The following is a 14113-nucleotide window of genomic DNA, read 5'->3' as shown; positions in this document are numbered from 1 at the left end:
CCTCCTCCTCCGCTCTGGTGCTGTGAATATTGTGACAGCGGCAGCGGCAGCAGCGAGAGCGGAAGACATTAGAGACCCGAAAAATAAGGGAAAAATTAATATAAATTCAGTTTTACGAGTAAACTCTCCGCATTTTCCACCAAAACATCCCGGGGGAAGGTCGCTTCCCAAAGGGCCTGGCGGAAACCCGCAGTCGGCAATATTTGGGGGGCACTTTGAGTGACTTGGGGGAACTTTGCCCCTTTTTCAAAAGAGGTTTTTCTTTTTTGGAGAAACGGATTTGTTTTTGCCCTTTCCTCAGGTGGGCGAGTCGGGGTCGGGGTGCGGGGTCTACGGGGAGGTGTGAGCCCGGGGTGTGTGCCTGCGGGAGGAGGGGTGGTAAATGAAAGCAGGAGATCTGCACAGAGCAGGGACAGCTTGTTGTCAGTATCATAAACAACCAAAATGGAGGGAGAACTCAGGCATATAACCAAATAAAAATTTTTTAAAAATCGCAAAAAAATCCCAAAAAATCCGGGATGCTCCCCCTTTTCTCGCTCAAGGTAGAAGGATGAACCGCCTTTCCCCTGAAGCCCATTTTGACTTTGCAGGGACCAAGGAGTTAATATTTATTTATTTTTTAAAACTTTCGAAGGGCAAAAGCCTTTTATAACTCAACCGACAATGAGAAAACGTGAAAATCCGATGCTCGAGAAGGAGGGGGAGGGAGGGGGGGAGGTGGTAGTGCAGAAACTGCTAAACTTATTGGTAATGTGGACTGATCTGAGATAAGATAAACACTATATTTGCTATTTTATAACTCTCTTTTAATGATCGTTGCGGGGTTCCCCCCCCCCTCCGTTGGAAAAAAAAGTGATGCCATTTTCTTAATAGAGTTAATATGTGTGATTGGAAGAATAAACCTTTCCGGCTTTAGATGGCATTTTCGTCGCATTTATGCTTCAGGTTTTGTTGGTGGCTCCCTCGTTTCTTCAAACTAGGCTCTACAGAGGAGGGGTAGAGAGGTGATGCTGCACACAGAGGCTGGTGTGCAAGACTGGAGCACCTTTTGGGGTGGGGTGGGCACTTGCTGGGTTTATCCCTTCCTGACACGTTTGCTTCACGTGCTCATCCTCAGGAAGGAATGTTCAGCTGAGGTTTTCTGGTTTTACGTATAGAAAAGGATGGTGCCTCTTGCATCACATTGAAGTTAATGGGAAAGTGCTGCTGATGTTGGTTCCACGTGGGATATGGGACAGAGCAGGGCATTTTAAAGGGACAGCTTCTCTTTTCTGATGATTTTCATCACCTACACAGAATCCCTGCGTGAGGACCAGAAGCAGAGGTTCTGGGAGGGTGTGGTGATGGAAGAGTCTCCTCTTTCCATTACTCAAATGCACCCACCTTTAGCAGTGATGGAGGGAAAGGAGGGATAAGCAAGCCCAACAGGAGATGGATATTGTGAAGATCAGTTTGTATCCAAGCTGTTCTTTTGTGTAACAAGCCCTCCCAGGAACTTTGCATGTTACATTGCTTTGCTTTGGAAGCTGATTTTGGAAGGAATTGTGGAAAAATGGGAATAGTTTAAGGTGTGTGGTGTAATGGTATAGCATTATTGAACAGCTATGAATTCTGTGCAGTGAGATCAAAGAGCTGTGTATGCCCATAATGTGAATTTTACAGCCATTTTGTAAAAGCTGTAAAATACCTAATATTCAATTTGGCTTAAGGTACATTGAGGACTTCTGGTTGAAAACTCCAGACAGAGTGGTGGAGATTCTTTTACACTGTAAGCAGGAGACATTTCTTTAAGGGAAAAAAAGCACATACACCAACACCATGGAAAAGTTTACGCATACCCATTTTAAAACCCCATCCTATACATGTGCTGTAACTCTGCGCCTTTGAAATGGAAAGGTTTTAAAGTCCTGTGACCTACCAGTTTGCATCTTTTAGGTTGAATTTATTTGTGTTATTTAACAGGAAATGTTTACTGATCATAAACTACTATTGAGTCTAATGGCTTAGATTTTCACAGTATTTCCAGAATTTAAAATGTGTAGGTTGTTTGCTGTCCTCTATTGGAGATTAAGGTTAATCTCGAATAGAATTTACTTGTGTTCCGTTTTCCACAGGTATATGAAGTTTCTGGAATAGATGCCTATTTTCCCTTGTTTTTATGATTTATAGAAATGGATTAAAATTAGGGCTGGATTTTTAGACTTCTTATACAGAATATTTTGTCTTGCCATACTGTACAAATCATTATTTTGAAGTCTAGTGTGTGTTAACCCGTGTTCACCTCTGAGCTCTTATCTGCACCTTTCTGTAAACATCTCCATGACAGCATTACATTGGTGTAGTGTGGTTTCTGATTTTGGAAGCAATTGCAACTTTCTAAGAACTCATTAAAAAATTAATCCCATGAACCACTGTTAAATCAAAATTGATTGGAAAGTGATTGAACTGTCAAAGGAGAAGAGAAACTCCCCCCCCCCCCCCCGCCAAATAATCTTTCCAGAGGTTTTGGAATGCCATTAATACTTATAAAACCTTTGAAATTTATCTTACATTTTCATTGTTATTTTGGCTCAAGACAGTTACATTGACTATAAATGGTCAGAATTCGGCTATGTGTTTAAAATAAGTGGGACTTTAGATCTTGAATAGTTGCCACTTTCACAAACCAGATACTAATATCAATAAATTCAGTTTCTGTAAAAGTGAAGGAAAAGTATTTCTTCCAGTTACATTAGACCATTGAGTTATTGAGGTTGTTTGGACACTTCAAGTTGTGATTAGTTTACTGTCAACCTAAATAAAAGTGCTGGTATTGTGATTTTTTTTTTTTTCTATCTCACAAAGAATGGTATGAAACTTACTTCATGTTTGGGTTTTACACAACTAGTTACTTTTCTAAATCAGAAAATGCACTCAGAGCGCACAAGTATAAACCTGTAATTCCTCAGAGAGCCTTATTTAGATAGAGCATAGCATGATTGCTACTTTGAATTGACTGTACTGAGCTTTTTTAATGCCTGAGAAATACTACCTGTTGAACATCTTTTTTCTGAAGCTACCATTAAATTGTACCAATTTACAGAAATAAGCTAAAGTTATTGTATACTCAAAATCTTTATTTCAGTTAGAATTAGAGAAACCTCATAGGCTGAGATTCTTATTTGAAATTTATATGCCTAATTTTGCTATTCGAAATTCTATAAGGTATTTAGCTGCTTTGGAAGATGATTTATAAATGTGGGCTAATTCTGATAAAATTCAATACCTGCATATTTATTATAACCTAAATATTTTAATAAACAGACATCTTACAGCTAAATAAATTAATGGATATGTTTTTATCAACATAGTTTCCCAATTTTAAGGATACTCTCTCTTTTAATATCCTACAAAGGTGTTCTTTTTCTTTCCTTTGTTTTTAACATAATCCTGGTTGTCACTGTATACATTTTGGTTTGGTATTCTGGAAATTTTCCTTTGTAAGGATTAAATTGTTATTTGCTGAATGAAATACAATGCTCCTGTCTTTGAGATTTGAAAAGCCTGAGAACTGAAACATGTATCTATAGCGATCTTTGAAGTTTTGTTTTGATAATCATTTGCCCCTTAAGCTGTGTAATCAAAATATTGGTTCCTTCCAGGAATGTTTTAATGTTTTTTATTTAGAATCTTGTTCTTTGGAAAAATAATATATATAAAAAATTACCTGTTACACACACGTGCACACACACACACACACATGCACACACACACCCAAGAAAAAAGAAAAAAGTTCTACTGAATAACTTTACTTACACAACCTGGAATACTTGTTCTTTTTGATGTGTTTCCAAATGTATAGGAAATAAATAACAAATTGTCCTCTTTATGTTGATAATGTCTTAGATTCTTAAGTTATTTGAGTAGGGAAGAGTTTCAGAAGAAGGAAGGAACAACTGAATCTGTTCAACACAATCCAATATAATGAATATGTTAAAGGTAAAAGGGCTAAAAATTGTCCCTTGAGCCATTTTCTAAATGCTTTAAGAACCTGATAAACACCTTATCTGAAACATCAAATACTTTAAAAATATATCAGACACTGCAAAAGAACAAAAATGGACCTTTGATTTCTTTAATTTTAACAGGAATTAATGTAGGCAGCATATTTAACCAATTAGTAACTGTTTAGGTAGCCTTGGAAAAGTATTTACAAATAAGTTAAATGTGAGGGCAGGGTACACTGGATTGATGAACAGTTAAGTTAACTATGATTTTAGAATCCATGCAGGGGAATTCTTTCCCATTGTACAATAAGACCACTTTGGAGGCAACTAATTTTTACTTTTGTATGTATTTCAGTCCCTAATTTTTTTTGAAAAGCTTGAACCTGACATCTACTGTGTTACTACTTTTCATTTATACAGGGCAATTTTTATATCTCCTTAGCAAATTTAATTTTTAAATTTAATTTGAGAAATTAAACGCAAAATTTGAGACCATAACATTTTATGAAAGTATTGGTGTGTACTTCACATTTGAAGTTATGAGAAATATACATGTGTGAAAGCCTGGCAGAAATGACTGCAGGGCCATGATTTGATTTTTACTTTTAAATCACTTGGCCTACTGCCCAGTCATTTGCATTCTAGTCTGGGTGCCCACCTGTCTCCACCTTTTCCACCAAGGGTGGTATTGACAAGGGTATGGGTGGTGAGGAACTGCCAAAGGTGCTTTGGTATTTTTGTTTTCTGATTTTGTGTATGTACTGGTATTTGTTGTTGTTAAAGTGTTAAGGTTTTTGCTCTTTTTTTTTTAATGCTTATCAGAAAACAAAGTCACAATTTCAGAAAACAAATAATATCTCATTTTTAAAAAGTGAAGTGATGTGATACTGCATTAAAATTGTTAGTGTTTATAAGTCCCTGGATGTCTTGTAAACAGAGTTACTGCAGGGTCATGGTATTAAAACTAACCACAGTGTGTGTGGGGGGGGGATTTGAGATGGCAACCTAAGAAATGGGTATGCCTGCACAGAATGAATGAATTCAGGCAGTTATGTCCTAGCTTAATAGGAGGAGCAACTGGCTTGAAATGTTTCCCTGTATTTTTTTTTAAGTGAAAACTTTTCCTAATCTAAATACACAGAAAACCTAGAAATATGAATGTGTTAGAAAGCAAAAGTGTTCTTTTTTGATGTCTTAAAAAAAATGAGTTTTCAATAATGAAAGTGTATTACAAGAACATAAGTATGGACTAAATGTCCAAAATTAATGGGGAAGAACTAGTGGATGAGAATATCAGATTAAATAATAATCATGGTAAATTTAAAATTTGACTTCTGTGAATAAAGAATAACTAAATACAAAGCAAATAATAATAAATTTACCCCCCCAAAATGAGAGTGATAATTGGGGGATCTATAAGAGAGTATTTGTAATACAAATTGCTGGTTTTATAACCTTTTAAAAATAGTTTCCCCAAAAGTTTTCCCTCCATATCTTTAGACTTGTATTAAACTAAATTAAATTCTAAGAATAATATGTAGTGGTTATTTGGAATTCTTTATTTTTAAATAAGGAAAAACGATTTTTTGTTATTTTTTTAAAAGATTAAAGATTATTTTAAATGTGTACCTAAGTGAAGTGTTCTGAAAAATCTTAGAAACTGTTGAAAATTATTTTCTTCATTCTTCATCAGAAAGTTTAAAACTTTCCGTTAAGTTAGTGAAATAAATTTTAAAACCTTAGTGTAAGAACAGTGTACTTTGTGGACTTTTTTAGGGCAATTTAAATCATTTCTTACAGACTTCATAACATTTAAAAAGCTTCTCACAAGGTAAAGATAAGAACATTCACAAACTTCTTAATTTCTGGAATATTTTTAGGTGTAGGCTGACAATTAAAGGAATTTTCCTTCCCATTTACTAATTAGCAATTGATTTTCTGAAGGAGAATCTAGACCTATTACAGTATTATGTTCGGGAGTGGGCTTTTCCTTCAATATCAGAAAATACTTTGAGGGTAGAGGAGGCATCTTTTCTTCATGGGTCTCTACAGATTGTGATGATCTGTCATTGCAGAGTCTTGAGCACTACCTTTTTTTTGAGAGTGAGAGACTCATTTGAGGCTTTCAGATATTAAATGTTTGAATTATTTTCTCAAACCAGTATTGGAATTGCACATGTGTTTATTGATTATTTATGATATCCTATCTTTTAGTTTCTGAATATGGGAATGTTAATTCTCAGATGAAATGCTACAACTAAAGGGCTGCCACTTGACTTTTAAAAAAATTGTCTTTTTAATCAATAGTTTGACCTTAGAGCCTTTAATTTTGAGATACATTTTTGGAGACTGTTAAACTAGAAATTAGAGAACGAGGAATTTAGTCCCTTTGTCTAATAGGCAAAATTAGAAAAATGTTTTAGTCAGTTTTGTTCATTTGAAGATACTTTAGCAAAAAGTTGATTCACTTGTTCTTGATCAGAAGAATTTTAAGAAATTGAACCTGAAGGCTTGAGGTAGTTCAAATGTGCAGGTTCAAAATAGCACCAGTTGAATTTTAGCCTGCTCGATTTTCTCAATAACTTGATTTTATTTTCTTGTAGTGTCTTAATGCTGGAATTACACAGAGCCTGCATCACTTTTCATTATACTCCAAAAGAGTTATAGTAAAAGGTTTTATTTTTATCAAGTTTAGGCAATGAAATGAAAATACTGTTTTATATACGAGAGCATTACCTTTTTTAAGCTACTTTGTGCAAATTCCCAAACAGTTTCTATAACTGTTCCATTCCAAAGAAGAGAAATTAGCTCCTTTACCTTAAAACTAAATTTGCTCTAAATTTACAGTTTATGGGAGGGTTGTCACTTTATATATTTGGGTAAGATCTATTATAACCTAAAAAATAAATATTAATATGATCATCATATCTGATTATAAGCTACCTCTCAAACATGAATTTGCTTCCCTTGTACTTCTAAAATTATTTTCTAAATAAAACTGAGAAAATGTTTTTCATGTGTTTTTCTAATTTGTTATTGTCTGAAGTAATTTAATTGGGTAAAATTTCAGTTTCAATTATGTTTCTCTTCTAATATTAATAGAATTTTACTTGAAAATTACTGTTCAAATGCACAGTGTTTCAGCACTAAAATAGCATTAGATATATAATAAAATAGGTATGTTGATTATACCAAGAGTGGTGGAAGCAGCCCTAGTAGTTCTTATTTGGAATAGTTTAAAATGTTTCCAGCAAAATGCCTGTGAGTGTAAGGCACACCTCTAACAGCAGTTAGTGATATTTTATGCTTTTCTTTTTCTGCTTCATAAAATTTGAGCATCCTCAGAGCTGCTGCCATGCAAACAAATAACTGATTTAACTATGCCCTGTGTAAAGTACACATATCAGGTTTAGCTTCTCATGTAATTTGCTTTAGCTTTCTTATAAGAAAATTGTATAAGACAGGTATTCCTTAGTAATAATTTGGTATACATCACATCTTAAAATATATTACAGGTAAAATATATTATCATAATCGTTTAGCCAAATCAAAATGGAAGTAAACTATCAAGTAATCGTTTTAATTAGACATAGAATGAAGGTTTTAAGTATTTAACAGGATAACTTGATGTACTGCTGAAATACAGGGAATTGTAGTTGAAAGTTGTTTCTGTACCCGAATCGATTTTTGTGTGCCTCAAAGTTTGTAAACAAAAGTGAACACATATAAAATCTGGCAGTTTACAGAAGTTCCTAAACATCTATCCTTTGACAGTTAATGAAAATGTACTTTTCAAATACATGGGCAAAATTACTTCAAAAATCATAACATATTCAATTATTATAGTTATTTTTCAAAGAAAAATGGAGATGAATGGTTTAGTATTGCTTTTATCTACATCAATTGAATATTCATTGTAGTTGAATTTTTTAATCATTAAAGCATTTAATACTCTTAGGTATATTTTTGGTTTTTTTTTTTTTTTTTTAAGTAGTGTAACTGTTTTCCTTAAAACCCTTTCTTTTTTGGACATTATAACCTAATTAAGACAGTTATTTCAAAACTTTAACTGCTTTTATTTAATAAGAGAATTCCTGTTCCCTAGATCATATTATTCTTAAAAGAAGTTCCTACCTTGAAGCACTCTTAATCTAGCTCAGGTTATCTTTTTAAATCTATACTACATAGAAACTTTTCTTCTTCTAGAGTTAGGCATTTATCGCTATGATCTTACCTCTTAGAACTGCTTTTGCTGCATCACATCAATTTTAGTATGTTACCTTTCCATTTTCATTTGTCTTAAGGTTTTTTTTTTAATTTCTCTTTTGATTTCTTCCTTGATCCATTGGTTGCTCAGTAGCATTTTGTTTAATCTACATATCTGTGAATTTTCTGGTTTTCTTCATGTAATTATCTTCTAGTTTCATACCATTGTGGTCAGAAAAGATGCTTGATATGATTTCAGTTCTCTTAAATTTATTGGAACTTGTTTTGTGGCCTAACATATGATCTGTCTTGAAAAATGTTTCATATGTGCTTGAGAAGAATGTGTATTCTGTTGCTTTTGGATGGAATGTTCTGCAAATACCTGTTAACTCTATCTGGTCTACTATATCATTTAAGGCCAGTGTTTCCTTATTGATTTTCTGTCTGGGTGATCAGTCCATTGATGTAAGTTGAGTATTAAAGTTCCCTTCTATTATTGTATTGCTGTCTATTTCTCCCTTTAGGGCCATTAATATTTGCTTTATATATTTAGGTGCTCCTATGTTGGGTACGTAAATATTTATAGATGTTATATCTTCTTGTTCAAATAAGCAACCTAACTTTTAGGGATATTTTAGGAACTAGAAAAGGAGCTCAGGGAACTAGAAAAAGAAAGGAAGGAAACATCAAAGATTACAGAAAAAATGAAATAGAGACTACAAAGATAATAGAAAAGATCAATGAAACTAAGAGCTGGTTCTTTGAAAAGATAAATAAAATTGACAACCTTTAGCTAGACTCACCCCGCCCAGAAAAGAGGACTAAGATAAATAAAATAAGAAATGAAAGAGTTGGCACAACTAATACCACAGGAATACGAAGCATCATAAGAGACTACTGTGAGAGAATGAACTTGAGGACATGGGGAGGGGGAAGGGTAAGCTGGGACGAAGTGAGAGAGTGGCATGGACATATATACACTACCAAACGTAAAATAGCTAGCTAGTGGGAAGCAGCCACATAGCACAGGGAGATCAGCTCGGTGCTTTGTGACCACCTAGATAGGCGGGATAGGGAGGGTGGGAGGGAGACGCAAGAGGGAGGGGATAGGGGGATATATGTATACGTATAGCTGATTCACTTTGTTATACAGACAGTTATACAGCAACAAATGGACAACCTAGAAATGGACAAATTTCTAGAAACATACAATCTACCAAGACTGAATCATGACAAAATAGAAAATCTGAACAGATGGATTACTGGTAAGGAGATTGAATCAGTAATCAAAACCTCCCAACAATCAGAAGTCCAGGATCAACCAGACACCTTCACTGGTGAATTCTACCGAACATTCAAAGAAGAATTACAGGCATGCCTCGTTTTATTGTGCTTTACAGATATTGTGTTTCTTACAAATTAAAGGTTTGTGGCAACCCGCATCAAGCAAGTCTATTGGTGTCATTTTTCCAACAGTATTCACTTCTGTGTCACATTTTGGTAATTTTCACAATATTTCAAACTTTTTCATTATTATTATATTTGTTATGGTGATCCATCATCAGTGATCTTTGATGTTACTATTGCAAAAAGATTACAACTCATTGAAGGCTCAGATGATGATTAGCATTGTTTAGCAATAAAGTATTCTTTAATCACATTGTTTATTAAGACACGATTCTATTGCACCCTTAATAGACTACAGTATAGTGTAAACATAATTTTTAAATGCACTGGGAAAACAACAAAAAAAATCATGTGACTTGCTTTTTGCAATATTTGCTGTATTGCAGTGGTCTGGAACCAGTCCTGCAATATCTCCGAGGTATGCCTGCAATTCCAGTCCTTCTCAAACTCTTCCAAAAAGTAGAAGAGGAGGGAACTCTTCCAAACTCATTTTACAAGGCCAGCATTACCCTGATACCAAAGCCAGACAAGAATGCCATAAGTAAAGAAAATTATAGGCCAACCAATATCTTTGATGAACATAGATGCAAAAATCCTCAAAAAAATATTAGCAGACTGAATTCAATAACACTTTAAAAGAACCACATGCCATGAGTAAGTGGTATTTATCCCAGGGATGCAAGGATGGTTCAACATCCACAAATCAGTATGATACATCACGTTAACAAAGTGAAGGACAGAAATTACATGATCATCTCGATAGATACAGAAAAGGCATTTAACAAAATTCAATATTCATTTATGGTTTAAAAAAAAAAAAAAACTTTAAACAAATCAGGTATAGAGGAACTATACCTGAACATGGTAATGACCATATATGACAAGCTCAGCACTAACGTCCTACTCAGTGGTGAAAACCTTTTCCTCTATGATCAGGAAAAAACAAGGATACCCACTCTCGCCACTTTTATTCAACATAGTATTGGAAGTCCTGCCAGGTCAGTTAGGCAGGAAAAAGACAATTGGCAAGGAAGAAATAAAATTGTCACTACTTGCAGATGACATGATAACTTTATATAGAAAACCCTAAAGACTCCCCCCAAAAACTATTAGAACTAATAAATGAATTCAGTAAAGTTGCAGGATACAAAATCATTACAAAAAATATCTATACATTGCATTTCTATATACTAATAATGAAGTATCAGAAAGAGAAATTAAGAAAACAATCCCACCTAAAATTGCATTAAAAAAAATACCTAGGAATAAATTTAACTAAGGGGGTGAAAGACCTGTGTGCTGAAAACTATTAAGACACTGATGAAAGAAACTGAAGAAGGCACAAATAAATGGAAAGATATCCTATGCTCATGGATTGGAAGAATTAATATCGTTAAATGTCCATATTTCTTTGTAGATTATAAAGCAACCTACAGATTCACTGCAATCCCTTTCAAAATTCCAAAGGCATTTCTCAGAGAAATAGAACAAACGGTTTGTTTGTTGACGTCATAAAAGACCTGGAATACCCAATGGAATCTTGAGCATGAAGAACAAAGCTGGAGGCCTCACACTTCCTGATTTCAAACTATACAAAAAGCTATAGTAAGAGAACAGTATGGTATTGTAATAAACACAGACACATAGATCCATGAAACAGAACAGAGAGCCCAGAAATAAACCCACGCATTGATGATCAATTAATACATGACAGAGGAGCCAAGAATACACAGTGGGGAAAGCACAGTCTCTCCAGTAACTCGTGTTGAGAAAACTGGATAGCCATTTGCAAAAGAATGAACTTGGATGACTATTTTACACTACACACAAAAATTAACTCAAAATGGATTAAAGACTTAAACATAAGGCCTGAAATCATAAAACTCCTAGAAGAAAACCTAGGCAGTAAGCTCCTTGGCATGGGTCTTGGCAATGATTATTTTAATCTGACACCAAAGGCAAAAGCAACAAAAGCAAAAATCAAGAAGTGGCATTACATCAAACTAAAATCTTCTGCATCAAAGGAAATCATCAACAGAATTAATAGACAACCTACTGAATGGGAGAAAATATTTACACATCATATATCTGATAAGGGACTAATATTCAAACTATATAAAGAAGTCATACAACTCAAAAGCAAAGAAACAGTCCAATTAAAAATGGGCAAAAGGCATTTTTCCCAGGAAGACATACAGATGGCCAACAGGCTCACGAAAAGATGCTCAGCATCATTAATTGTCAGGGAAATGCAAATCAAAACTGCAATGAGGTATCACCTCACAGCTGTTAGAATGGCTATTCTAAAAAAAATAACTAGAAGTAGCAGGTGCTGGCGAGGATATGGAGAAAGGGAGCCCTTGTGCACCCTTGGTGGCGTGAACTGGTGTAGCCACTGTGGAAAACAGTATGGAGGTTCCTCACAAAATTAAAAATAGAAATGTCATGTGATGCAACAATTCTACGTCTGGGTGTTTATCCAAAGAAAACAAAAACACTAACTCAAAAAGATATATGCACCTGCATATTCATTGCAGCATTATTCACGATAGCCAAGATACGGAAACAATTTGTGTCCATCAGTGGATGAATGGATAAAGAAGATGTGGTGGGTGTGTGGTGCATATGTATATGAATATTATTCAACCATAAAAAAGAATGAAATCTTGCCATTTGCACCAACATGGATGGACCTCGAGGGTGTTAATGCTGAGTGAAAGAAGTCAGACAGAAGAAGATGTATACCACATGATCTCGCTCATATGTGGAATCTAATAAATAAATTCATTAATTTTTTTAAAACCCCAAGTTTATAGATACATAGAGCAGGTTGGTGGTTGCCAGAGGCAAGGGGTAGGGGGTAGGAGAAATGGATGAACTGTTTTTGGTTTTGGTTTTGTTTTAGTTTCAATGGGAAACAAAAACAAAACAAAAAAACATACTAGAGATCCAGTTGCTCTCCTTAAACCTTGGGTCTGCTGTGACGCTTAAATTTCATCATACCCATTTCACCTTTTATCAGCCAGTGAAGGAAGAGGACGAGAAAGCAATTTGTTTTGAGAGAAATGCAATCGATCATATTCAGAGGCTGACTCACAAGAGCTTTTCTAAAATGCATGATACCTCTGCCAGCATTAAAAGGAATTTCTTAATTAAAACCATAATACCCGTGTGTCTCAGAAGTGTTTTCATAATCAGATTTCAGGCACTTGTATGCCTGCGCTGGCCATTCCAAGTGTTCTGCTGTTTGCACGTATTTTGCACTCAGTGCTGCCACCCTGTGTATGGCAATGCCTCGGTACTGTCTGCACTAATTTTCTGTGGGCTTTTTTTTTTTTTTTTATTAAGCGATAACGTCCAAAACTACTTCTGGAAAATAAGCATGCATATTACAATAAATTTTAAAGATATTTTAGTATACTGTGCTCTGTGTTTAACGCTGTGCTAAACCTAGATTTTTAAAGGTTACACAATTCAGAAGTATGGTGTTCAACTGCCAAAAACAAAATTTGGGCATTTTTACAGATAAATACCTTTATCTGTTTCATCTGTCACTTCACTAAAGGCGAAATTGGACTAGTATTCTAAATACAGCTTGAAATTAATCAAATATGAAAGCAGAGGGTTTGATCCTTTAAAGATGAGAAATATTATAAGATCTTTTCTTTTAGCCAAGTTTTAGTTAAAAGTTCTTCCTAGTAAAAGCAAAAGCAAAAATGAGCACAAAAGAGACTGTTTCTGTTTAAAAGAAAAAGAAACTAAACTTGATTGGTTAAATTATTCCCCGAATCATTAGCCAACATGACTTTTAAATTATATCACCCCAAATATTTTGAGTATTAATACTGTGTGGCAGCCATAAAATACTTCGGCTGGATAGCAATCTCTGTTTTCACCTATATTATCTCACTTAATTTTTACAGCAATCTTGTGAGATAGGAAGTGCAGGCATAATGTGTATGCAAGGAGCAGTAATGATTTCAGAAACTGGAATTCTGTTGCTTTTTATGAGTAAGTCTTTAGACTGGACAAGCCATAGGAGCTAAATACATTAATTTGCTAGAGTAAACCTAAATTATCTCCATATTGAAGTTTAAATATTTATTTTAAAAATGGATTTGTTGTAAAAATAAAAATTTCAGTCATAAAGTTGACACTGAGTAACTCAAGTTAGAAAGTGCTTGCATGTCCACTTAATTTTTAAAAGTTATAGATAAGGGGGATACTTTTTATGAATTTACTAAGTTAAGGAGATTTTTAAAGATATAAACCTAAGCTTCCTTTTTTTTTAAAACATAGTAGACTATCTTTTATTTATTTTATTTTATTTATTTATTTTCTTTCTGGCTGCGCTGCCCGGCACGTGGGATCTTAGTTCCCTGACCAGGGATCGAACTTGCGGCCCCTGCATTGGAAGTGCGGAGTGTTAACCACTGGACCACCAGGGAAGTCCCTAAACTTTTCTTTTTTGACGATCTTAAATAGGTACAGTTTTACTAATTTTTGCTTTCAAA

Source organism: Leucopleurus acutus (assembly GCF_964270905.1).
Source record: "Leucopleurus acutus genome assembly, chromosome: 17".
NCBI lineage: Eukaryota > Metazoa > Chordata > Mammalia > Artiodactyla > Delphinidae > Leucopleurus > Leucopleurus acutus.
Note: the sequence above shows the minus strand (reverse complement) of the source record.